Genomic DNA, 25,879 nt, shown 5'->3' with positions numbered 1-25,879 from the left:
GCTCCACTATGGCCCTGGTTGCAATATGGGCAGCGTTGTATCTTACCTGGGGTGGTGTGGTGGGGTTCCGGATTGGCATCATCATGTGGTTGCTCAGAGGGTAGGCACTGTCCCCTGGAGAGGTGATAATGGTTGTGATTATTGGGGTTTGTGTATTTGTCTGTGTGTGACATGCATGCATGTGCACGGTCATTTGTACTCACCTAGGAGACCTACGTCGCCATACTGCCCAGCTTGCAGGGCCCGGCTCAGGGTGGACATTCTGTATATGAAACTGTCATGGGTGGAGCCAGGTTAGTTTCCATAGACAGAGGTGATGATTCCCTTGGCATCGCATACCACCTGCACGTTGATGAAATGCCAGTGCTTCGGTAGACGTGCTCAGTGGCCCTACGTGGACGTAGGGCCACATGGGTGCAATCTATGGCACCGAGCACTTTGGGGAAGTGTGCCACCCTGTAAAAGTCCTGGACGACGGCCTGCCTGTCTGCGGGTGTTCTGGGCATGTATATGTGTCTGCGGACTGAGGGGCGCGCAGTCATGATTGCCAACACCTGGTGTAGGCAGCGTGACTGCATGGCCTGTGAGACCCCCCCACTATGGCAGTAGTCAGCTGAAATGACAATGGCCAAAAAATGCAGGACATTGAGCACCTTCTCAAAGGTGCTCAATGCTTGGGAGCAGAGGGTGGGTGATGTATGGCCATCTTCACACTCCCTGACCAGGTCTAGGATGATATGAGGTGGAAACCTATACCTGCCGTAGACCTGGTCATCAGGCATCCCAAAAAGGCTTGTCCGGGGGGGAAAAATGCGGTCCCTGGCTATTCACCTCCTCCTGCAGTGTCCCACGATCAGTGCTGCGACAAATGGGGCATTCATCGTAGCGGTATGTACGTGTTTGTTGTTTGTGCATGCTTTTATACTGTGCGCGGGGACGCTTATGCCTTCCTTCCTGTGGCGGACATGTTGATGCCTGTGCGCGTCTTTAAGCATGCACTTGTTTCCTGTATTCAAATCCATGAATACGAGTTGTTTGCGTGTGTGTGGGCGTTCCGTGTATTTCCCTGCAGTACTTCCCCAGTTACGCTTTCTTTTTCACACGTTGTTCCCCATTCCGTGCGTTACACTCCGTGGCCTGCCCCCTTTTTGGTATGTGCGTGGACGTTGTGCGCTTTCCCTGTGCGCGTCACGCACGGCGTTCGGGATGTTGCAATGACGTGTGCGCCCCTGTGCGTCATGCACGGGTTTGGCACACATCCCGAGAAAAACACATGCAGGGATTTCCATGAATCGCACATGTGCGCGTGCACTTCCTTTTTCACGCTTGCGCCTGCTTGCGCAATCTTGCACCCCTTTTTTCGGCGCACATTTGTTCCATGAATCGGCCCCTAATTGTACTGCTTGCCATAGAGGGAGGTAATTATCCTTAAACAAAGCTCCCAAATTGTGAGGGATCGATACCCCCATGTACTGAAATGCCTCTTATTGAACCTGGATTGTAAGCCCAGTGATATATTTGCGATCTACATTCAACAGCCGCCCCGACGGGAAAGCCTTGACTTGTCTAGATTCATTTTGAACCCGGAAACCCTGCCGTATATAGTTAGGCCTTGAAGCAAATGTGGAATGGAGTCCCTAGGTTTGATTACATGGAGGCTTCTTTATAGTCTACGTCCCCGACCATGACACCCTGAATCTTTTGATTTTCCCACATGTCTATTGCACGGCTCTATCACTAGCGCATATAGGAGAGGTGTTAGGGGCAGCCCTGCCTAGTTCCTCTCTTCAAGGAAAAATCCTTTGACTCCTCCCCATTTACCAGCACTTTAGTGGTGGGGTTGAGTACAGGGTCCCGATCCAACCCATCCATTACGCTCCCATACCCATTGCTGCGAGTACCATCCACACAAAGGTCCAGTTAACACAGTCAAATACCTTTTCGGCATCTAAAGACAATATCAGGTCACCCTTCTGCGCTACCTTCGGGGACATGAGTATATCAAGCGGTTTTCTCATTTTTTCTGAGCATTGTCTATTCTGTACAAAACCTGCCTTGTTAGGTTGAACCAGCCTTGGAAGGTGGAGCTCCAATCTCGATGCTAAGACCCTTGCAAACAACTTGGCATCAACATTAAACAGCGAAATCGGACTGTATACCGAGCATAATGTATGGTCTTTTCCTGGCTTAGGTATGACCATAATCAATGCAAAGAGGAAGGAAAGGGGAATCTCTACTGTGCTATTGATTGCATTAAACACTATAGCCAGAGGTTGTGCCAGTATATCTTGGAATTGATTATAAAAGCCAGAGGTAAAGCCATCCTCCCCTGGAGCTTTCCCTGGTTTCAGATGGCCTATGGCCTGCATCACATACAGAGTAATTTCGGCCTCCAGCCCCACCCTTTTTGAAGCAGTCAAAAATGGCAACTTACGCATAACCAAATATTGTATGGCCGCTGCTTTGGACATCTCATTGTCTTCGCTATATAGGTTTTGATAAAAATCAGCAAAGCATCCAAGAATTCCCCCCTTTATGACCCTTATTCTACCATTATCCCGGTCTGCTCCATTCTTCCATCAGTCCTCTTCTTCTGTATCCTATTAGCCAGAAACATACCCACCCGGACACCTTTCCCATAGTGCTTCTGCTTTGAATATCTCATTTTCTTCAGCACATCCCCCGTAAGGAGCAAGTTCAGCTCCTGCCTTTTGTCCTTTATAGAAAACTTTACCATCTGTGTATTTTCCCTTTTTTTGATAGCATGGTTCTCAACACCTTAAGCTCCTCCGTCAGTTTTCCCTCTATCAAGCCCCTCTCCCTTTTCTTCCTTGCTCCCTATGCTATAAGAAGTCCCCTCATCGTAGTTTTGCAGCTTCCCACACATACCTCATAGATACCTCATCTATGTCATTCATCTCAAAATAGTTCTGAAGTTCCCTTTCCAGGAAATTCCTAAATACCAGGTCCCTGAGAAGGACGTCATGGCATTGCCATCGTAAACACATCTTCCGGTGTGTCTCTAGTGTCAAGATGGCCATGAATATATCATGATCCGACCATGTAACCGTTTCTACCAATGGCAACCCAATGTATTGGTGTTGCTCCTGAGGGAACAGCAAGAGCTATATCCCTGTGTACATATAATGTGGGAGGAAGAGGAACATGTACCCCCCCGCTTGGCTAACCCTATACATCCTACCGAAAGAGGTGTGTTAACTCCCAATTATCTTTATTTTGCTCCTTGCCTACATCCCCCGGACAATTTTCCAATCTACAGTCTCCCTAAAACCATAGGACCCTCACCCCAATGTTCCAGTATGTTGAAGGCTGATTTCAAGCACTCAATCTGTTCTGTATTTGGCGCATAGAGGGTGGCTAAAGTAATCAATGTGCCATGAACCCATCCATTAATCACGAGGAGCCTGCCTTCAAATCCTTTCCTAACCTGCACCTCCTTCAGCTGGAGCGACCTGGCTACAACTATGCCTACTCTCCCCTTTTCTTCTCCTTATGGGATGCCCAAAACAGTTGTCGTACACCCTTGCCATTCATCCTCACATCTTCCCCTCGCTTAAAATGGGTCTCCTGTAGAAAAAGTATAGCCAGGTGGCGTTTGCGGAACATCTCACTCGTCAAAGACCTCTTATACAGAGAATTGAGCCCTTTTACATTAGGAGTAGCCATCTTTATCTCATTAATACCCATCCTTTTCAGGTAACACTAGGACATTAGCCATCTATAGTCCATCAGGTAACACTGGCAACTCCTCAGAACACTTTCCTCGTTTCGATTCGGAGAGTCCTTTCATCTTCAGTTCTTCGGCTGCAAGGAGGATGTCTTCCTGAATATTCTAGAGCCAATGACTTTAATATGTCCTCCTAGCTGGGAAAATGCACTATTAAATCGTTCCCAGAGTTGATGCTGACTGTCACGATCTTGGTGGACCCTACTCCTCTATAAATCATGGAGCAAATGCTCAGCCTCCTCCACTGCTTAAGATCACATTGCTCCCCATTATATTCGATGGAGAGAGCAAAAGGGAACCTCCAATGATATTGCACCCCTTTGTATTTGGCTGACAGGGGCATACATCTTTGCCTTTTGTCCAAAGTATAAGAGAGGGTGTTAAGATAGTCCCAAATATCAATATTCAATGTAAATGTAACCAGAGTAATTCTAAGTGCATGAGGAAACCCAGCTTTATTCCAATACAGTCAACTGCAGATAGAGCATTCAACAGACATTCTCAAAATAGAAAAAAAAACAACGTTTTAATCAAAACTGCATCATAAATGACATCACAACAGTTAATATCATAACACCTCTGTTCTAGCTATGGATTGGATGTTGATATATAGAATATATAGATATCTATACGTGAACCTTTTTATAATTGGTTCTTCTGCAACTAATAGCTCCTCCTAAATACACCCTTCTACAATGATACATTTCTTCTTAACATTCTATTGGTGGCACTATACTACGCTGGTTGAAAGAGGAAAATGACATGATTGGCCATTCTTTCATTCATTTGGCCTTGGATACGCTTAGACAGTGCCAAGTACCGTAGTGGGGAGGGAGAGGTGGGCGAACCACCATGATCTTGTGAAAGCAATACTCCCAAATCGTTCCCATACTTGAGGCCCATCTACCATCATTGTTCATGTCATTGGTGTCCCGTCTTGGTGTCTGGACATGCTAGGGATGTGCCAGGTGCACTGTCTAATTGGGCCTTGATTTAATAGCTATTGTTTCGATGAGGTCGTGAGGGAACGTTGTGTTAACTCATGTAAATCATTTATCGGGATGTTCCTGCAATCATAAATGTGTCCTCTTTCCTTCAGTGGCCATTTGGGGAGCTGTATGCTTATTCATTGTGGGAACAATTGGCACAGGAGCAACCTACACGCTGCTTCCAACTGAAATGTATGTTTGGACGCAAAACCTCAGAGTTGAGGCCCTGCTAAGTTTGGTCTGAATAATTGTCTTTCTGCCATTTTAGTATTCGTCATGTCTGGTGTATGTTCTTTGTGTCTGCTGCACGTGTGCCCTATTTACATGTCCTGGAATCTCCTACTTCTATAGGTGTAAAGTGCCCTTTGTGCCCTACTTGTAGTACACAACATTTTTATTCTTAATTGTAGCTGTGTGATTCTTTGTGTTTTGCTAAAGTTCAATGAGCATCTCTTAGTGTGCTGTTCGTAATTTGGAGCAAAAGGGGGTGAGGACTGGCCTAGTGCAACTCTCATCTCCATTACCACACAGAGATCTTAAAATATCCTGACCGAGGCTCTTTCACACTCCAACGTATCAACTTCTCTAGCCTTCTTTAGTATGTCCTCCTTATCAAGCTAGCAATGGCACTACACCACTACTGACCATGGCCCTGATCCTGAGACAGTCCCTCAGTGCAACTCCGATAAAGAAGATCTCCCTCTGATCTTCTGGGCCCATATGCGCAGGTCTTTGCACCCTATTTTCAATTTCGGCCACTTTGCTTCTTGTGTCACTTTCAGTATTTTCCAACTCCTTAAGTCTTGTTTCCTGCCTGTCTTATCCCAGTTGGTTACTTTCCAGGGCATCCAACCTGTCCTCCAACTTCACAATAAGACCTCTGATGACTCCCAGTGAGGTCTGCACCACAATACTAAAGGTCTCCATTTCCAGATTGATTGCCTGCACATCATGCTGCAAGTCACCCAACCATCCTTCCATTGTTGCGAAACAACCCTTCAACTCCTTGCTTCACACAATGCTCAGTACCTGAATCTCACATACACCCACTCCTCAATTTCTCCCCAGAGTTTATACCTTTCCCTGAGAGGACCTCCGGCTTCAGGGATCGATTTTCTTCCAAGATTTGGGTGGTTCGTCACACTAACATCCAATTCTAGGGTGGCCAGGGGCCCTCTGCTCCCTGATCAGTCTCTGAAATCAGGCGCTTTAAGTATAGGTTTGCCACTTATGCCGCCAGCGCATGCACCTCTCTCATGTTTGGCATCGAACCTCTCCACTGGGTTCTTCCTGGACTCTTCCGCCACTTCTGCCACTACCTTAGTCCAGCATTGCCTTCCGCGCGGCAAATATTTCAACGCCCGGGCACTTCAAGAAGCGATGTGTCTCTAGATCTGGCCACCTCCTCACTTCACACCTCTGGTTCTCTCAGTTCTGTCGTCGGGGACCCTCACTGTGATGTCCATGGCAACACCTCAAGCTCTGCAGCCGCTCCTCCAAGTGCCGGTTCCTCTCAACTGCTCCTTCTTCCCCATTGTTCCCAATTCTGGTTTAACCAGACAAGCACCAGAGCGGTGCTCGTCGCAGCCCAAGGCCTGCTCGGCTAAGAGGGCCACACACTACACCCCCACAACTCCGCTCATCTGTGGCAATCACTTACCGGCTGCTCTTCTCCCGCTGTCTCCTCCAGGGCATCGGTTAACAATCGCAACAACACTTCTCTATTCAGCTTCTCATCACCAATACTGGATCCGAACCATAGAATGGCTACATTATTCACCTCTGTCAGTGCTCAGTAGGTCCTCCGGATCCAGGCTCAGTGTAGAGAGCGTACCACTGAGCACAGCCTCAGGCAGTCTCCACCGTGGATCAAGGCAGTGTGGCCTTTGGACCAGTGCTACGAAGTCCGCCATTGTTATGTCTCAACCTCTCACAGAACGGTGCTGGAGGTATTACATTTTTGTTGCGGAAAATTCACCATATTCAAGTGGCAGAGGGGATGCTGTCAGCCTTTTTCATGTGTGCTGGGTTGGAAGCTCATCTTCTACATGGCTATTACTGACCATGTCCCCTAGTGATCTCCGAACAAATCTTTGAATATCTCTGTAAGTGTGGAAATGTCATTCAGTAGAACATTACACTAATACCAACAGTGCCATATGTCCTTCTCCAAATGAGGGCATCACTGAAGTATCACAATCAAAAGGGGATTGACAAGGAGACTTCATGCACTGGATCAATATTTCAGGAGCAAGAGTCCAAGTTGTGAAATCAGCTCTGAACAATGTATCTCCTCCAAAGCAGACAAGAGCCTTCTGCAGGTCCCAACGTCAGATTATTAACAAATGAAGCATCTACATCTTCTTTACATCTAATCCCTTCTTCCAGAAATGGTGTCATGATGCCTACCCCCGGGCATCCGGATCAAGCCCATCAGCCCGGGAGCAGGCATCCAGACATTTACAAAAACCCCAGCAGCCCCAGCTAGGGGCTGTCTGGGTTCGGTCCTGGCGCCGTAGGCACCAGGCTAATAATAAAAATCAGTCCTGGCGCCATAGGCGCCAGGCTCATAGACATTACTTACCTCATGCAGACCATGCTGCAAAGAAATCCAAGCCAACGTGAGGCCTGGATGGGACTATTTTACTACAGGGACTATTTCTTACTCGGGTGTGGTCCTGGGGAACTTCTTTCCTGGGATTACTTTGGAGGCTATTTAAACCACGCCAGAACAGCAGCACATGTTTCATGTTATTCTGAATTCAGCAGCGTGACTCTCACCGTGCCTGCAGCCAGCATCCAGTCGTCTGCCACGCCCGCCTCTAATCCGGAGCTCCTAGGATAAAGAGGAAGAAAAGGACAAGGTTAGAAAACGAACTTATTTCAAATTCCTCACCTGATTCCGGATCCATTTCATCTCCCGACCTGGAAAGTACATCAGTCCTGCACGCGTCGCTTCGCCAGCTCCAGCACGGCGCCATACTCACCAGTTCTCACAGCATCTTTCGATCCGGCACTGTCTCCATCATTTATTCGCCGTACTCCGGCACCTAGGGGCGCAAGAATAACAAGGTGAGCCAAGGGTATCAACAAATACCTCTTACAACCATAGATTTACCTGATTTACCACCGGCGGTATTATTCTCCATATCTTCATATGCCGCATCTGTAAAGAGGGAGAATAACAACACGTTAACGCATGCAATAGTTACCGGACAGCGTTGGGTAACACAGACTCTTACCTGAACGCCAGCAGCAGCTACGAGACCCTCTTCTCACGAACTCAGTTGCAACTTAAGGAAGGAAGGGGACAAGAGTGAACATCGGGCACATTGAACTCTTTGAACTTGATACTTAGCAAACCCGCCTGGGACTTCAGAGTCAATGCTTACCGGAACTCTCCCAACGCCTTCAAACCAGTGAAGTAACTGGTATCTACGCGCCCCTGCAAGACACGCAGGATGGAGAGCTCATCTTTTACAAACATAAGGTGAGGTTACTAAGGGGATATCGGAGGTGATTAGTGGGGGAGAGCGAGAACAGTTGGGAGGCCATCACTAAAACCCACAGGTGGCTAATCCCTGTCTCCACCTGCAGGAAAATACTTCTTTGGGTCCAGCAGACAAGACTAGGCGGGCCAGTCCAGACAGTCATCTCTGCACTACGCATCATGTTGACGGAGACCGCAGCTGTCCGGGTCCGATCCACAACCCGGTGGGGTCCAGATGAGCGTAACAAGTAGACAGGTTTTCAACAGCATGGCCATGTCACTTTCACCACAAGAGGACGCAGAAGCGCCAATAACCATTGATGAAGGGAATTCATTTTAGCATGAAGTGAAAGGGGACTCAGCCGAAACCACCTCACTAGACGACAGGGAAGATAGATTTAAACTCGAAAAATAGCTAGTCATTTTTGATGGATGACACTTTAATGTTTTTTTAACATTCATTGACAAACTTTCCAATTCTACTTAAGATATGCTCCCATTTCTGCACACCGGACGGGCAGCACTAAGTCAGACAATGTTTAATAATGCACAGATCTCTCTCCCTTGCATTTTACGTTTTATCTTACTGTATCATTCTCAATGCTAAGAGCATTCAGGCCGATACAGCCAAATTCACTGCTTCAAAGAGATGCTCACCGTCCAAAGTACCTTTAGAAAGGGGGGCTCCTGAAGAATTAGCCTTGCAATCCACTGGGTTGCCGCTTTGCATATAAGACTTCTCAATATCTACTGCTCTCCTCTGTATGTGTGATGGAGCACAAAACAATGAAGAAAGCATGTAGAATTCACTCAGACCTCCAGCATTCATATACAGTCTGTGGCCCACCATCTGCATATGGCCAATTGGAAACGATCAATTCGGGTACTACCGTAGAATTCACCCAGATCCCCAATGTTTTCTGATTGTGGCCCACTCAGCTGTCTCTTTGTGCAGAGGACCTCTCTATATCCAGTGCTCTCTATAACACGTGTAATTGAGCACAAAAGGACAAAGAAAGGTTGCAGAATTCAGTCAGACCTCCAGCGTTCCTGCGCAAACTACAGACAACTCGGCTAATGCCCCGGGTGCAGAACCAATCTATATCTGTGATGGTGCGCAAAAGAACACAGAAAGTCACTAAGACCTCCATAGTTTGTGCACAGACTGTGGACCCCTTCACTGTCGCTTCATGCATAGGAGGTCTCTATATCCACTGGTCTTTTCAGCAGGCATGGTGGAGCACAAAGGAATGAGGAAAGGCTGTGGAATTGACTCAAACCTTGTGCGTTCCTGAACAGAATGAGGACCACTTCTATCAATTGCTTACAAGGTGGTAGGTGCCATCTCGAGACATGTTGGCAGTACGATTGCATCAGTCCCCTGTACCATTTGCAAATCTTTGGGTGTCCAAGTTTCTTTGGAGATTGCAGAACTGACCTGCTATGCGTTCCTTAGAAATCTGTACTAGTGTGAGTAAAATAGTCTTGTCAAAAGCAGTAATTGTGGCAACAACTGTAGACAAAGCTGGTGCAATGATATAAGTTACGTACGCTGGTAAGCAACAGAAGGTTGTACTGTGCAACCAAATGATATATAGTGATGTCCCTCAGAGTCGTGGGGCCCGCAGTGGGCACGAGCGCATGCGCATTGTTAAGTAGTTACTTTAAGAATCTGTGTTCAACCAGTCAAAGAATTGAACCTGCACAAGAATGGCTCAGCCTTTTAGCTGTCAATATCAATATATCAAGAGCCACAATATTGAGGATTAACAACTAGTACTGCAGCATTCATACAAAGATGGAATCTAGCTTGTCTTCTTTATAGAATTATAATAATAATTCTGTTATCAATTTCATACATTTTAATTGCAGTGATGAAGTCTAGTTTATTAAACGGTTCCATGTGTTAATATCCCCGCAAACATATCTCCATACAAAAATATCCCCATATTTTTGCAGCAATATTAAGGCATGGAACCTGCGGAGGACACCCCTGCAACTCCTACATTATTTTTAAAGGAACGGGGGACACCCCCGCAACCCCTGCTCCCAAAACCCCTAAAATGATCCCCCCCAAAAATATTGCCTATGGCCGTTCCAAACGACCATATATACGGCAATATTTTTGGTGGGGATAATATGTAGTGATACCTATTAAACACAGTGATGGCTAATAGAGATTTCTGACAGCAGATAGACGTTATATTAATACTACCTCATAGAATGAGGAATTCCAATGCAAGGCATCCACGTTGATGGTGATTTCCTGACCTCGAGGGGCACGATAATCGAAATTTCCAATTGTTGCCAGTCTGTACGACCCATTGGGAAATATCTGCCAGTTCAAAAAATCGTACACAGCTGGTGCGTCTCCATTCTCATCGAAGAAGACCTCTTCTCCAGCACTGGTCACAAAATGGACCTTCCTTAGATGGCTGAGGACCTAAAAATCCATAATGACATCTTGTTAATTGTAATTTTACTGCACCAGGGTTTAATCATAGAAAATAGAAACAAAGACATATTTAATAATAGGAATGTCTTACAGATTATGAACAGTCAAGCCATGTGTTAGTAATGGCACACAACACACTATTATAGCCACAATCAACCCCCATTCATAATGGCAACGCCAGGGACCAGTAATTCCCATTTTCGGGAGCCGGACCCGGTAAGTCCCCATTCCCATTGAGCCCTTATAGGGCTCAACCCTGGCCCTTCCCATTAAGCCCATATAGGGCCTTATAGGGCTCAATGGGAATGGGGAGGATGCTAACAATGGACCTATTAATGACGGGTTCATTGTTAGCATCCTGGTCTGCTCACGGGTGGCGGTATGCATGTCTGGTCAGACCAGACGTGCATACCGCCACCAACGAGCAAACTCGTAATGTGGCGGCCCGGTATGAACGGTGCAGGTAACTGACCGGCATCGTTCATACCGTGCCCGCCAGGGTCGTAATGAGGCCCTATGTGTTTTATTATCCATCCAATATTCAACTAATTGTGTGTCAGATTTGTATTTGTACTTACTTGAAGAACAGGGATAACAATTTCAACTGTCACACATTTACAGATGGGAAAGGCATTCTGCAATGGATGCTTGGATAATAGCACAGAGATGTGAACAAGTAGTGAGACAGTTTATGAGAGTGTGAAAAAAGCGAGGCTCATGGGCGGCATGGTAGAGAGAGAGAAATTGGGTGCGGAAAGGGAGCAGACGGAACAATATGATGAATAGACAGAGATACAGTGAGCAAGGCTGTTGATAGCTTTGTAGATTAGGAGAACGAATTTGAAAAGGGAGCAGTTGTGCATGAGGAGCCAAACAGCATGGTGTTGGTAGGAAGAGTCGCCATATTTTTGCAGCGATATTAAGCCATGGAAACTGCGGACAACACCAACAGAACCTCCATATTTTGGGAGTGGGGGACAGGCCCACAACACCCAGTCCCATTTACCCCATAAATGATCCCCTCCAATAATATCCCCTATGGCCTTACCCCACCACCATACATATGGCGATATTATTGGTGGGGATAATATTACCTGATACCGTTGACTGTGAAAGCTAAAGGATGAGATCGGTATTCCTCTGGCAGAGGAACCGAGGTTAAAGAGCAGAAGTCAAAGGACTAATCATTGGATGATGCAAACAGGGAAAGGAGTTTCAGGAGATTTTAAAGGAGCAACCTTCCAGGTAGGTGGCGTTACAGACTAGAGCAGATTTGTGAAACCTAAAAGAATCAGAGGTTCAACCAGGTGAGCATAGAAGAGTGTTTGGAGTCGTGAACATCACTGGGAAAGTTGGAGACATGCATGAGTGCAGTCTCAGTGGAGTGAGTGCGAACTATGGATGCCACATTGATCTGCAAGGCAATTAGTCCCAACATACTTAATCATCCAGTTAAGGAGTGGCTAGTCAATGATTTTGAAAAATGAGAAAGGCAGGAAACTGGGCGATACTTGACTGGTAAATGTGGGTCAGCATAGGGATTCTTAAAAAAGGGCTTGCTGAGTTGTAGGTTTGAAAGGTGCACGGAGGCGTCCAACAGAGAGAGAGAGAGTGAGAGAGAGGGGCAAAAGAGCTCAGATGGATAAACCTAGGGGATTGAGACTAAGGCTTTGACCATTTCAGAAGCAAACAGGTCAGCATTAGTGCAAGATGGGTTGGCAGTGAGGAACAGGTGCTAATACAGGAAGAGAGGTCGGGAAGAAGTAGCTGACAGCATAAAGGGTAGAGGAGAGGTGTTAGGTGCTGGACAAAAGGAGTATGGGGGAGGAAAAAAGAGGATCACTCTGACAGTGTCATGCATTTGAGAGACTTTAGAGGAAAGGTAGTGAGCAACGTCTTTATCAGAGAGGGAGAAGGTGACAAATGTCCAGTGCAGAGGTGAGATCAGCAAGATACTTTTTCTAGTCCTAGAGTAGGTTGGCGGTTTGTGATTTGTACTAGCGTTGTATGTCGAGGCGCAGGTTTGTTTTGAGAGTCTAGATCTCAGAGGGGATACAAGGCAGCGGGTGAGGATGGGAAGGTGCAAGTCCACGATAGTGTTGGTCAAAGAGAGTCATAACCGCTTACTGTAGGTCATAAAATGCATGGCCAATGTAAGAGGCATAAATAGAGGAGAGGGATAGCAGTGATACACTTACAACTTTAAGCAAAGGGGTAAGAGAGTTCTGCTTGAAATTCTTCTTGGTCACTGAAAATGGGAGATGAGGAGTAGAGTAAGCAGCATTAATTGCGTGATCAGAAGGAGACACGCCAAATTAGTGCTCAGGGGACAGTAAGGCAGAGAGAAAGACAATGTCAAGACAGTACCCACCAGACTGGTGAGAATAGTTGTAGACAGAGTAGAGGTATGGGCCTATTAAGAGGGAGTGAGTTTAAATGTGGATGACTGTGTACGGCTTTGGGAGGTTGAAGTCCCCCAGCATGATGGTGAGGATATTAGTTGGATGTGACTTATGGAGAAGCTGTATGTCAGGAGAGAAGGTTTGAGAGGACCAGGCTGTGAATGGAAAGCCAGAATAGTGAGAGGATTAGAAGGTAGGAATTAAAACCCTGCATATTAAAAGAGTAAGAGATAATATCAAAGAGTGGGAGAGGGCAGTGATGAGCACCATATTAATAAGGGACCCCAATGCACCATCCATTCGTGTAGCAGACTCATGTAGTGAGGCACAGATCATAGTAAGAAGTGAAAGTTAAGAGTGATGAGAGTCAAAGTGGTCAGAGATGTTGGAAGACTTTGGCCGAAGGAGTTTGAATTCCAGAGGTCCAGTGACAGAATGATAAAAGGTGGAGGTGAGAGGCAGGTGTTTTTTCTTGGCCGAGAAGGATAGATGAGGTTGGAGATCCTGAGAGAATGGGTGCATTGGGTTTCACTGATGTGGGTGCAGGGAGAGAGGAGTAAGATGGGTGTTAAGTGAAAAGATACATTTTTTTAATCGAAATAAAAAGATTGGTCTTTCTAAATCCAACTGTCACGCTTCTGCCACACACAAGTGCGGGCAGGGGCTAACAAGCGTGGGTGGGAGAGGAAAGGTGCATCCCAGGAGGTAAGTATGTTTGATTTGTGTGTGTCTGTGTACGTATGTTTGGGGAGTAAGTGTGTGTTGTGCTGGGAAGGGGGTTGTGGGTGGGGAAATGAGGGGTTCAGGGGGTTGAACCCTACCCAATTAAAAAAGACAACCTGCAGGATAGGATGGTGGTGGGTAAGGGATCACCTTGCGAGGGGGTAGGGGGCAGTATGTGATATTTTTATGTTTGGTCTTTAAAATGCGGAAATATAACAAAGAACAAAGAACAGTAAGATGGGGCGTGTTAGGTAGGAGCTAGGCCAAGTTGGGGCCAATGAGAAAAGGAAAGAGGAAGAGTGACTAGAAGGATGATTGGAGTAAAGTCAAGGTGCATGGAGGAGGGTAAAAGAAACCAGGAAGTGAAGACATGCAGGAATGGAGCATACCAAGAGGGAACGCATAGGGGGATGAATGAAAAGGGAAGGGGAAGGCTTGCTTTGAAGGAGCAAGTCTAAGCTCTGAGTTGTGCCCGAATGTGGCTATAGGTTACCAAAAGACAGTTAACGGGCCCAGAACAGGAATGTTCCTTGGTTCTTAGAGGTAACACCAGAACCACAGTGAATGGAGAGTCTGTAGGTCAAAGGATTCATGTGTGTGGGGGCAGGAATTGGGCAAACGGAAAGCACAGCAAAGCCTGACATTATCAGGGTCTCTGGCCATAGGCCCTCTCCGGTCCTCACTGTCCCAAACAGACCCTTTGCTACTTTTGGCAATTAGCTTCAGATACTTGGGCAGGAAACCAGGGGAAAACTAAATAACAAGGGAAGCATGACCTTCTGGAAGCCAGTAAGAATGCTCAATATGGCTTTCAGTTTTCCAGGCAAGATAAGGCAGGGTCATTAGTGGTGTAGGCCCGGGGAACTTTATGTTTTGGGCGTGACGCTCAAATGATTCACAGGATTCTGTGAATATGCAGGACATGGCAAAAATAATTTCAAAATGAAATTCCAGTAACATGATGTGGTCCCAAGACTCTCGTGGAACTTATTAGAATGTTCAAGTTGGGCTACAGTTTTCCAGGCAGAATGCAGGCATGTTCTTGGGTGTTGTAGGCCCATGGAGCTTTTTTATTTTTTATTTATTTAGCATTTTTAAAGCGCTCACACAGCCCGCAGCATCGAGGCGCTGTTACAGGAATGGTTTTTTTCTTAGTTGCGTATATATAACGCGCTTAAATACCCAGAGGTTTCTAAGCACGGACCGGGGATCGAACCTGTGTTGTTTCGTGACGTCTTGCTTCCAAGGCGAGCACGTTGCCGCTGAGCTATCCTCTTTGTTTTTGAGGCATGACCTACAGATGGTGCACAGGCTCCTCTGTGAATGCAGGACGTGGCAAGAATTGGCTTTACAATCAAAATCCAGTCACATGATTTGGCCACATGATCCTCTGGGAACCAGTCAGTCAGAGTGCTAAGGGTGGCTTCCAGACTTGCAGGCATGATGTAGCCGGGGTCCAGAGTGCTGTAAACCCAGGGAGCTTTCTTTTGCAGATCATGATATCTAAGGGTTAATATCCTTGTATAAACGTATTCAGACATGGTAGTTGCTGGTCTTCCTGAAGTTGCTGCTGCCATCTTGAACGTTAACAGTCTTATGACGACCATGAGTGGAAGCGGAACTCGGCTATAACAGCATTTCATAGCATGAGACCTCCACTGATTGAGTTTGTTTTAACATCACCAGTCCCTTTCTCCTCTTGGTAAACACTCAGCATGGGGCTGCCCACATCCCATTACCAGGCCTATTAGTTATTATCTCCTGCCTAGCTTTGCAATTGATGGTAAACTGTTTTCAAATCAATACAATTCTGAAAGTATTTCTGTTTACCATGTTCTTAGCCAGTACCTCTGGCTCAGTGCCACTGAATCGGTATGGTGCCAGTGCACTAATACTGGGTCCAACATTTGGGTCCCCCTCCAAACCAATAATGTTCCAGTCCAGTCTAATTATTATTATTATTATTATTATTATTATTATTATTATTATATTTATTATGTGCATGTATCATCAGACAAGAAGTTCATTCGGGCTAACAATGCCATTTCCTGTGTCTGCCAGTTAAAATATGCTAGCCCCTTTTTTTTTATTATAATACAGCCGTGTATACAGATTTTTGGTAAAATTGATCTAAACACTATAGAACATTGACATTATGAGAAGGAATGAAAATTAAAAGAAAAATAGAATTAGACGACCTAGTGGGCCTCATTACAAGTATGGCGGTAAGGCAACAATGGTGCCGGTATCGCTAACAGCACCATTGCTACCGTACCGCCATACTAGGAGTTCTGCTCGCGGGTGCCCTTGCAGCCACCGGTCTGACCTGGTGGCCGTACCGGCACCCACGAGCAGAACATGATGGTAGCACCGGTACCGTTATTAATGGTACCGATGCTACCACCCTCCCCATTCCCATTGAGCCCTATTGGGAATGGGGATGTCCTGGGCCCGGCACCTGTGAAAGGGCAATTAACGGGTACGGCTGGGCCGGTATAGCCCAGTAATTGCCCATTCGCGGGTGCCGGACCCGGATACCAGTTTGGAGGTAGCCTTGCTGGTAAAACCGGCAAAGCAACTTCCAACCTCGTAATGAGGCCTACTGTGTGTCTAGCCAGGTTTCCTCCCTTTGACCAGACTTTGACGAGTTACCTAGGTTTAGTCAAGAGATAACTGAGAGGGATGTCTTTACCATTAATATACTATTTCAAAGAGAATCTCTGCCTACAAGCAAATAATGGGTTACATGTCTTTATAACAAATCCCATATGTCGAAAGCATTTTATATCGAATACCATATAATGAAAATGTTTTAACCGAAATGCTATTAAAAACATGAGATCAGTTTTTATAACGAAATGTGTACACCGAAATAAATATATATCGATAGTATACAAAGAATAAAAAACGAATCATATCCTTACCACTCCAAACGCCAAATATCCACGCAAAGAACATACTGCAAGTTAATCCAAATGGGGAAAAATGTAGAGATATCGCGAGACCCATGGTCTCGCGAGATCTCGTGCGCGGTCGGAAGTGCGGCCCCCGCGCGTTGAGCGCGGACTAAGGCGGAGCGAGCCACCGGAGTCAGACGTGCTCCTGGGCGCTCCTCCCCAGCAGAGGCCCCAGTGCCTAAGGAGATACTATTGACTATCGCACCAGCTGTGCCACTGTTCGAGGGCCTGTTGCCCTTTGCAAATCCTTTCTAATAAGTTGCAGATTTACGTTGATGTCACATATTAATAAAAGGACATCACCTGAAGCAACACCGCCTCCCGTCATTTATTGAGAGAATTATACAACATAATTGGCGACGAGGATCACCACTGAAGCCTGCGCAGAGCCATGCAAGGAGCGACACCACCACCGCCCTTCCTGCAAACACCAGGTAGACCTGCCATTCTGTGGCCACAATGGCAACCCTTATTCACAACGTACGTAGAGGCCTTGGGTGGTGCGGGCTACTCGGCGGCAAGTCGCAGGACGATGTTACTTAATGCCCTCGGCGTCGAAGGGCAGATTGTGTTTGAGAATCTCACCCCGGAGCCGGTAGCCGGTGACAACGACGACGTTTTCAAGGAGGCTGTAAGAAGGATTGTTAAAAGGTTCGCTAGCAAGGAGAATACCGTCCTGCACAGAATCCGGTTCTATAGCCGCAAGCAAGAGGCGGCCGAACCTGTTGATGACTATGTTACCAAACTGCGCGAACTGGGGGCGCTCTGCAACTTTGGTAACAATGCGGAGAGTCTCATCTGCGACAAGCTGGTGGATCACACCAACAGCAGAAAAGTGCAAGACAAATTCATTTTAGAGAAGGAACTGCAGCTGGAAAAAGCAATTGAAATAGCAAGAGCAGTTGAGGAAAGGCAGGTAGAAGGAAAGAATTCGCAAGTAGCCACAGTCCTGCCGAAGTATAAGCAGTAGTGTTCCACCCAAAGAAGGAGAGACAAGTACTCGACGCGAGAGAAGGGAAATGGGGGAAGAAAGAACCGTTGAAATGCCACAGGTGTACCAGCACGAAGCACCTAGCTTTCGATAGAGAGTGCCCAGCGAGAGACAAGGAGTGCTCGGTATGCAAGAAGATTGGACACTTCTCAATCGTGTGTCGTTGGCGCAACAAGAAGATCATGAGCGTCACCGCTGAACACAACACAACACAACACGGAGAGGGAATCATCCTCGGAAGATGAAGGGAGACTTACAGTCATCGTGGTGAACAGCCCAAGGGCCAGAAGAGAAAAACCCCATTGTGCAATCAAAATCAACCGGTTGGAGACAAGAGTCATGGCTGATTCGGGTTCTGATCTCACCATGATACCCCTAAGGCACGTACAAAGAGATGATGGGTACAGAGACGGTCCAAGTGCTCAGCACAAGGCACAGGCCTACAGTTTTTGGCAGTGCGTCAGTAGACCTGTTGGGCTACATCAAAGGGAAAGTAGAGTTCAAAGGAAGAGAGACCACCACCAAAGTTTATTTTAGTCAAGAAGGCCCGGCGGTATTAGGGTGGGACGACCAGGCGAAACTGAAAATCAAGCTGGACCCCAGCACGAAGGATCAGGTACTGTCAGTCAGTTGGAGGAGTGCGCCAGTAGCGAAAGGAGATTATCCTAAACTATTTTCAGAGGAACCAGGGCACATCAAGGGCTGTATCCACAAAATATTACTCAAAACCAACGCAGTCCCGGTCAAACACAGAGTAAGACCAGTACCAGCAACGGCAAAAGACACACTCAGAAGACAATTGAACAGAATGAAGAAGGATGGCGTCATCGAAGAAATTGAAGCTTCTGAGTGGCTGAGCCCAGTCGTACTCATAAAGAAACAGAATTCACAAGAGCTAAGGGTTTGCATTGATCTTTGCAGCCTAAACTTGGAAGTTATAGCGGATAGCTATCCACTGCCGAGCATTAATGAGTTGATCCTCATGATGAAGGAAGCCAAAATATTCTCGAAACTGGACATGAGGAACGCCTACCATCAAATACAACTGCACAAGGAGTCCAAGCCACTCACCGCTTTCATTACCCCGTTTGGCACGTACCAGTTCACCAAGATGCCATTTGGCTTATCATCCACAGCCTCAGCGTTTCAACGAATGATGGATGCTCTACTGCGGAACGTCAGAAACGTGGCCTATTTCCAGGATGACATCCTTGTCTATGCAAGGGATGAACAGACGCACGATGTCACATTGAGAAAAGTCCTCACCAAACTGCAAGAAGTGGGAGTAAGATTAAGGTACGAAAAATGCGTATTCAAAGCAAAAGAAGTTGAGTATTTGGGGTACAAGATATCAGAGCAAGGCATTAGTCCCAAGCAAAACTTACTGCAGGCCATAACTAAAGCTCCTGAACCCACCAACAAAGACGAAGTGAGGTCATTACTCGGGTTGGCGGAGTACTATGCAAAATTCATCCCCAAATTCTCAGAAACCTCAGCGCCGCTCAGCGAGCTCCTCAAAAAGGGGTCGGAGTCACATGGGACAAGAAGCCCAGAAGAAAGCGGTGGAAAGCATAAAACGGCACATAGTTGAAGCGCCATGCTTGCAACCGTTCAACCCAGAGTGGAGTACAGTCATCACAACGGACGCCAGCGCATATGGACTAGGAGCTGTCCGAACTCAGAAGAGAGGTGATACGGAACACGTGGTAGCATTTGCCTCGAAAGCCTTATCATCAGCCGAACAAAACTACTCCACCATAGAGAAGGAGATGCTAGCGTGTGCATGGGCCGTGGAACATTTCAGGACATATGTGTGGGGCACAAAGTTCAAATTAGTAACCGACCATAAACCCCTCATCCACATGCTCAGCCCAGGCGGCACTAAAGTGTCAACGCCCAGATTAGCATGCATAGCAGCAAAACTGCAGGAATACACCTTTGCGGTACAACACATCTCGGGATGGAAGAATTCGCAGGTGGACTGCATGTCAAGATTGCCAGAGGGCAAGGACAATGCCACCACCTTCTTGCAAGAAGAATGCATTGTAGCATCCATTACAGATCTCAAGGCGGCAGACTACCTGGAACTCAGCGAGAAATACTGGATGGAAGAAGACGGAAAGGATCCGACCATGGTGAGAATCAGAGAATGGATCATAAATGGATGGCCAGATGAAAGGGCAGTGCTAGAAGGTATGAGACCGTATTGGAAAGTGGCAGATTAGATCTCAGAAGCCGACGGCATAATTATGAAAACTGACCAGGTAATCCCGCCTACAGGCATGAGGAAGACCATTCTGTGCAGGGCCCATGCGGGCCATCTGGGGAACACCATAACACGTTGCAGAGTGAGAGAAGCCTACTGGTGGCCGTCCATGGACCAGGAGATCCGCACCATGATCGAGAGATGCCATGAGTGTCTCAACAGTGATAAGCGCCTGAAGATCAGACAGGCGCCCATGATTCCCACAGAAACCCCAGAAGCAGTGTGGTCAAAAGTAGGGCTAGACTTTATAGGACCATTGGAGGCGATGTTGCCCGGACATTGTTACGGACTACTTATCGAAGTGGGTCGAGGCCGAGTTTGTTCTCAACATTATGACCGCAACTGTAATAGAGGTCATCACTGCCATCTTCCAGAGGGAAGGGCTCCCCAATGTGTTAGTAACAGACAACGGGGTACAACTAATATCCAGAAGAAGAAGCACCACATACACCAGTAGAAAGCAGCACTCTATCATCCCCAAGCTAATGGGCTCGTCGAGAGGGCCAACAGGTTTATCAAGGGAGCCATCCAATTAGCGACTGCTTCCTGAATGGACCCTCTCAAAACAACAAAAGAGGCCATCGCAGCTCACAGACTGACACCCAACGGGATCACCCAAATCTCCCCTTTTCGCATGTTGAGAGGGAGGAGAGCAGCCTCCACGCTAGTGCCACCATGGTTGGCCAGAGTAAGAGAAGACGAAGAAGTAGACATGTCGGAAGTGGTGTGGAGAATAGAGAACAGCAAGGCACGTATGAAAAGATGGAGCGACAGAAGAAGAAGGACCAAACAAGGGTCAGATGTTAAAGAAGGAGATTGGATCAAAATATGGTTACCGACCAAGGATCACATCACGGGCTCACGGTTCACCGAGGAGCCAACCATGTCCGCACCGAATATGGGCGCACATGGAACATGGAAAGAGTAGCCATGTTTGAAAAGAGGCAAGAGAGAGAAAAGACCTTGGAAAGATCTGAAGCCGAAGGGGTAATGGACAATGAGAGAGGGGAAGAACGAGAGCCGGAGACAGATAGCAGGGAAGTGGAAGAAAATGAGTTTGAAGCGGATGCACCCATGGTAGGGCGAGAAGATGACCAGCAGGCCACGAAGGGACCACAGAAGACCGGTGAGATACAATGACTATGTTTTGCAATAAACTGCCTTTGCATTATCAGAGGGAGGTGTGTAGAGATATCGCGAGACCCGCTGGTCTCGCGAGATCTCGTGCGAGGCCGGAAGTGCGGCCCTCGCGCGCTGAGCGCAGACTAAGGCGGAGCGAGCCAACGGAGTCAGACGTGCTCCTGGGCGCTCCTCCCCAGCAGAGGCCCCAGTGCCTAAGGAGAGACTATTGACCATCGCACCAGCTGTGCCACGGTTCGAGGGCCTGTTGCCCTTTGCAAATCCTTTCTAATAAGTTGCAGATTTACGTTGATGTCACATATTAATAAAAGGACATCACCTGAAGCAACACCGCCTCCTGTCATTTATTGAGAGAATTATACAACAAAAAGCCATCCAAAAAGTAAAACTAACACCCAAAATCCATAGTCCAGGAACATCCCAAAAAGTGAAAAAAACAATCCAAATGGGGAAAAGCCATCCGAAAATGAAAAAACTACCAGAAATCCATGGTCCAAGAACATCCCAAAAAGTGTGAAAACATGAAAACAAAAACACATCCAATCCAAGGAAATCCAATCCAAGGAAATCCACAGAAAGTTAAAAAGTGTTTTATTAAAAAAAGTTCAAATTAAAACAAAAGAAACAAGCAAAATCTGAAAAACCAAAGGAACTCCAGAGAGGCACTCCATCCAGGGCAACGCAAGAAATCCAAAATGGCCACCATGGTTCTGTGTATCCCAATGACGAAAATGCACTGTAGAGCGACAGCTACTGGACATGTAAGATATTGCCTTTTATAAAACAGTTAATGTATTTATTTACAATGTAAGTAACATTCATATTAAAACATTAATTAATATTTTTAAGTAAACTATTATAAATGTTAAATGTATTCTCAATTAAATAATTTGACATAAAACCAATTCTAAATATGTGTAATTCGTTAATAATAATTCGGTGAAACAGTATTCGATATAAAATGAGTCGATATAAACACTGTATACCAAATAATGGTCGTCCCCGTGCCTGTTAGAGCTTTCCATTGATGGTCTCTTACTCCACTACAAGCACACAAGAGGTGTTTGACAGTCTCAACTTCTCCTTTGTTGCACCACCTGCAGGTGCATGCCTCCCTAGTCGCAAATGTTCTAGCGCGCGTTACATCTAAGGTGTCGATTTGGTTTAATTTAATTTTGATGTAATCCAGGCATAGCTGAGAAGTTGGAAATGCTTGTAGGAATTTTGTAGGTTGTACAGTGGATTGCGGAGACCAACATAAAACCTTTCGCTTGATCTGGAGCCAAGATTTGTCTAGTTCTGTTCTCTATCACAATCAAGGATTTTGCCATTTAACAGCTTTTTATATCTGGCCCTTGTAATGTTAGTGAGCTCAATATCCAACCGTTCTTGCCACTCTGAACCTTCTTTGACAATAATAGCTGCATGTGACTTTCTTTGAAAAGTTGATGATCTTAGTGACTTCCACAAATGATGCTGATTTAAGCGTGGGACGCCCTTCATTAACCAAGTTCCAATGATACACGGCGCACCGATTTTCCTAAAAGGCTGTGCCAATTCACCCATGAGAAATTCAACAGGCATCCTGTTCAAACATTTCAAAATTGACTTGAGGCAGTATGCTTCCGATTTTCACAGTTCTCCCCAGTCTTCTATGAAAGGCATAATGATTGTTATAAGTGAAGAAATTATGAGGCTAGCATTATCAGACACGAAGCATTTAATAACGCCCACCTGTTGACGCATTGAAGAGAGGGTCCCAGAAAAGCCCCTCCTTGGCCCCATGAACATGACAAGCCACAGAACCAGGCATGCTCGAAGCCACTCATCTTTTTCGGACAAACCCAAAGTGCACCATTTGCTGACACATATGCAGAAAGGGATACCCTCAGACAGCCATTTCAACCATGTCCATTGCAGATCCTTCCAGATCCAGAGAACCCGATGGAGGTCACAGACCCAAATAAAATAATGGACTCTCTTTATTAAGCACCAGGAAACCACTATGCTGACATCATTAGTGACACCATGACGTAGCAGCGTTAGTCATGAAGCACACTCGCAGCCCTGCACAGCATTACACGAACACACACTGACATACACGAAGAACATGCTTTCACAGTCCTCTAGGTAGAGCATATACATACTGTCAAAGCTTTTATTATTTTTCTCATTAGCCAAATGCAGTACCGCAGCAACGCAAGGCAACAAGAGGTGATGAGCAAGTGTGCAGATGCCTAAAGCAAATAACCCTGTGGAACTACAGGAGTATATATGGAGCACAATATGTGACTAATTTATAGATAACATCGCACAGTAAGAGCATGTAGAAATCATATTATAAGTCTAAGGAAAATTACAGAAGGCCTCAAGCCACAGAATACGAGACAAGAGGAGCTGCCTCAGGCTGCACGAAGCACACTTCGAGCACACAGCCAAGGTCAGAGATAAACAGTCACATTACAAACTCCAGACGACAAAGGGATCAGCTGCAGGAAAATTGAATAAATCCTCATAAATGCAAACCCAAGAACTCAGTTTTGTGGTCCACAAACACATGATGCAGCCAAACTAGACAATGGGCACTCACCTGTGGTGGGAAGGCAAGCCGTTCTCATCAACCCAGATGAGAGGTGAAACAAGTGTTGCAACGTGGAAACGCACTCTCATAGGCAAAAGGTGGTCTACTACCCGATACAATTCAGACACATAGTCGTTTCACATTGCCTTGAAGAGGTGCACAGAGGGCTGAGAACCAAGCTGGGTCCCAGGTCTGGAGAGATCAGTTCCAGCCAATCAAGAGGCAGAAACCCATGGGTAGATGGCAAGAGGCAAGCGCCAATGGTAAGCCCACTACTCTGCAACAATGTAATAGATAGTTTCTTGGGGACGGGGCAGGTCCACCACCTGACATGTGAGGCCAGTAGAATAACCTCTACAGGTGATGTCTATATGGGTTACTACTCTCAGCACCCAACCAACAACGGGATAGATTTTTTGGGAAGGGCTCAGGTGATGACGACAAACCACATCAAAACTGGGAAGCATGCATTGTAAAGCCGAGATGTACTGGAGAATCTTGATTGTCTTGTATGATCCCTGTTGGTTTTTTGTAATAAACCACAGTTCTAACTTGCCGTTGGCTGAGTCCTCCATTTATTCTGGGGAAGGGTGTTGGGCCCTTGGGAGTCGGATGGACCCCCAGACAACCTCTTGCATACCTGGGAATTACCCCAACAAGTTGGTAGCATAGCGATGGTTGTACTACGTTAATTTAGCATGAAGTCGACTCTCCCGCCACAAAGCCTGGAGGGCTTCAGGATGTCTCAAAGGTTTCGAGACAGCAGGGAACACGTGCCCCGTGTAAAGGCCATCAGGAGCCAGCCTGGGAAATATCCTGCCCATGGTCCGTGAGGAGTCCAGCAGACTAGAAGGGTGGCTGGGCAGCTTGTGGGGGATGCGGCAGCCAAGCAGTGTCAGCAGACCACAGAGTATAAATATTGATCCAGCCACACAGCACCTAATGGGAGAGGACAAGTAACGGCAGTGCGAGGGTGGTATCGAGTTTTGTTGAGTATCATAGAGTATTGTTAAGTATTGTCTAGCATTGTCCAGTGTAGTAGGGACAGGTGTGGAAGGATATGTCATTTATTGTGGTTAGGGCACATTCGGTTTCGAGGTTAAAGGTTCTAGTGAACAACCTAGGCTATTGACTCAAAGTCACGGTTGACAGTAGTTATGTAAATAGTGAATTTCCTGTGGGTTGAGCGTTTTAGCTCTGGTCACAGATGACAGTATCCCTGTAAGGTTTAGCAAAGGGTTTTGGCCTAGATCGCGGAAGGTGATTGGACTGGTTGTCTCATGGAAGGCAGTTACTTACAAGGCAACGCTGTAGGTACAGATCGGACACAAGAAAATATTGGTGTACTCTGCTAGGAGGCACGAAGACAGATGTGGGATTTGTGTTGGGGTGTGTATTTTTGGGCAACAGGGTTCTAGCATTGTGCGCGGTGTAAATGATTTTTTAGCAATACCTTGCTTAGTGAATTGGTGACGTCACCCGTACGTTTGCACATAGGACTTGGAGAACATGAGGTGGTGAGGAATTGGTATTGCGAAACTTGAGATTGACAAAGGAGGTTATCCAGTGGCGGTGCGCGGAAGGCGCATGCGTGAGATTTCTAAGTGTGTCTGAAGAGACAGAGATTTGTGACGGGGCGGAGCACGCCTGACAGGTGGTTGTGGAGCCAGATAGGCTCAGAGAAAATTGAAAGAATTACTATTGTACTGTGTTTTTCTCTAAAGGAGGAGTATCAAAACCCCCAATTTGCGGTCAAGTAAGAGTAAAAGCAATGTGTCAAGGGAAGTTGCAGGGTGACATGCTCATACTGCACCTATGTAAGACTATTCCGCCCTATAAGGATAAAATTTGTAAATATAGCGCAGAATGGACCAAAAACAAAGAGGGTAAATTAACTAAACCATGGCCACAGTGCGGAAGCTTCTCCAAAGATGTGCAACAAGCACTACTGACACACTTACAGGGTGCTTTTAAGGGGAAGAAGCTAACAAACCACATGCAATATTCGAGTTGGAGAGGAGGTTTCAGGAGTGCGAGAGTGATGCAACAAGGTGTCAATGGATGCTGAGCCAATGGGAGGCATCGGGGCCAGCGCCCCCACCCTCTGGTCCCACACCCTCTCCTGCAAGCGATAAGT

At 46.4% G+C, this 25,879-nt stretch overlaps 1 protein-coding gene across 1 annotated transcript in view; it reads right to left on the bottom strand.

The window, feature by feature from the left end:
- Positions 1-10,351: 10,351 nt before the first annotated feature.
- LOC138566157 (extracellular calcium-sensing receptor-like) overlaps positions 10,352-25,879 on the bottom strand; it is a 578,577-nt gene continuing 563,049 nt past the window's right edge. The window contains exon 5 of the transcript XR_011301857.1: positions 10,352-10,670. The gene's annotated coding sequence lies outside the window, so the exon portion shown is untranslated. The remainder of the gene's footprint in view (positions 10,671-25,879) is intronic.

The sequence above is a fragment of the Ambystoma mexicanum genome, chromosome 1p, assembly GCF_040938575.1.
Source record: "Ambystoma mexicanum isolate Mex_15411 chromosome 1p, UKY_AmexF1_1, whole genome shotgun sequence".
NCBI classification, from domain to species: Eukaryota; Metazoa; Chordata; class Amphibia; order Caudata; family Ambystomatidae; genus Ambystoma; species Ambystoma mexicanum.
The sequence above is the reverse complement of the archived record's forward strand: the minus strand, read 5'-3'. Positions and strand labels throughout refer to the sequence as shown.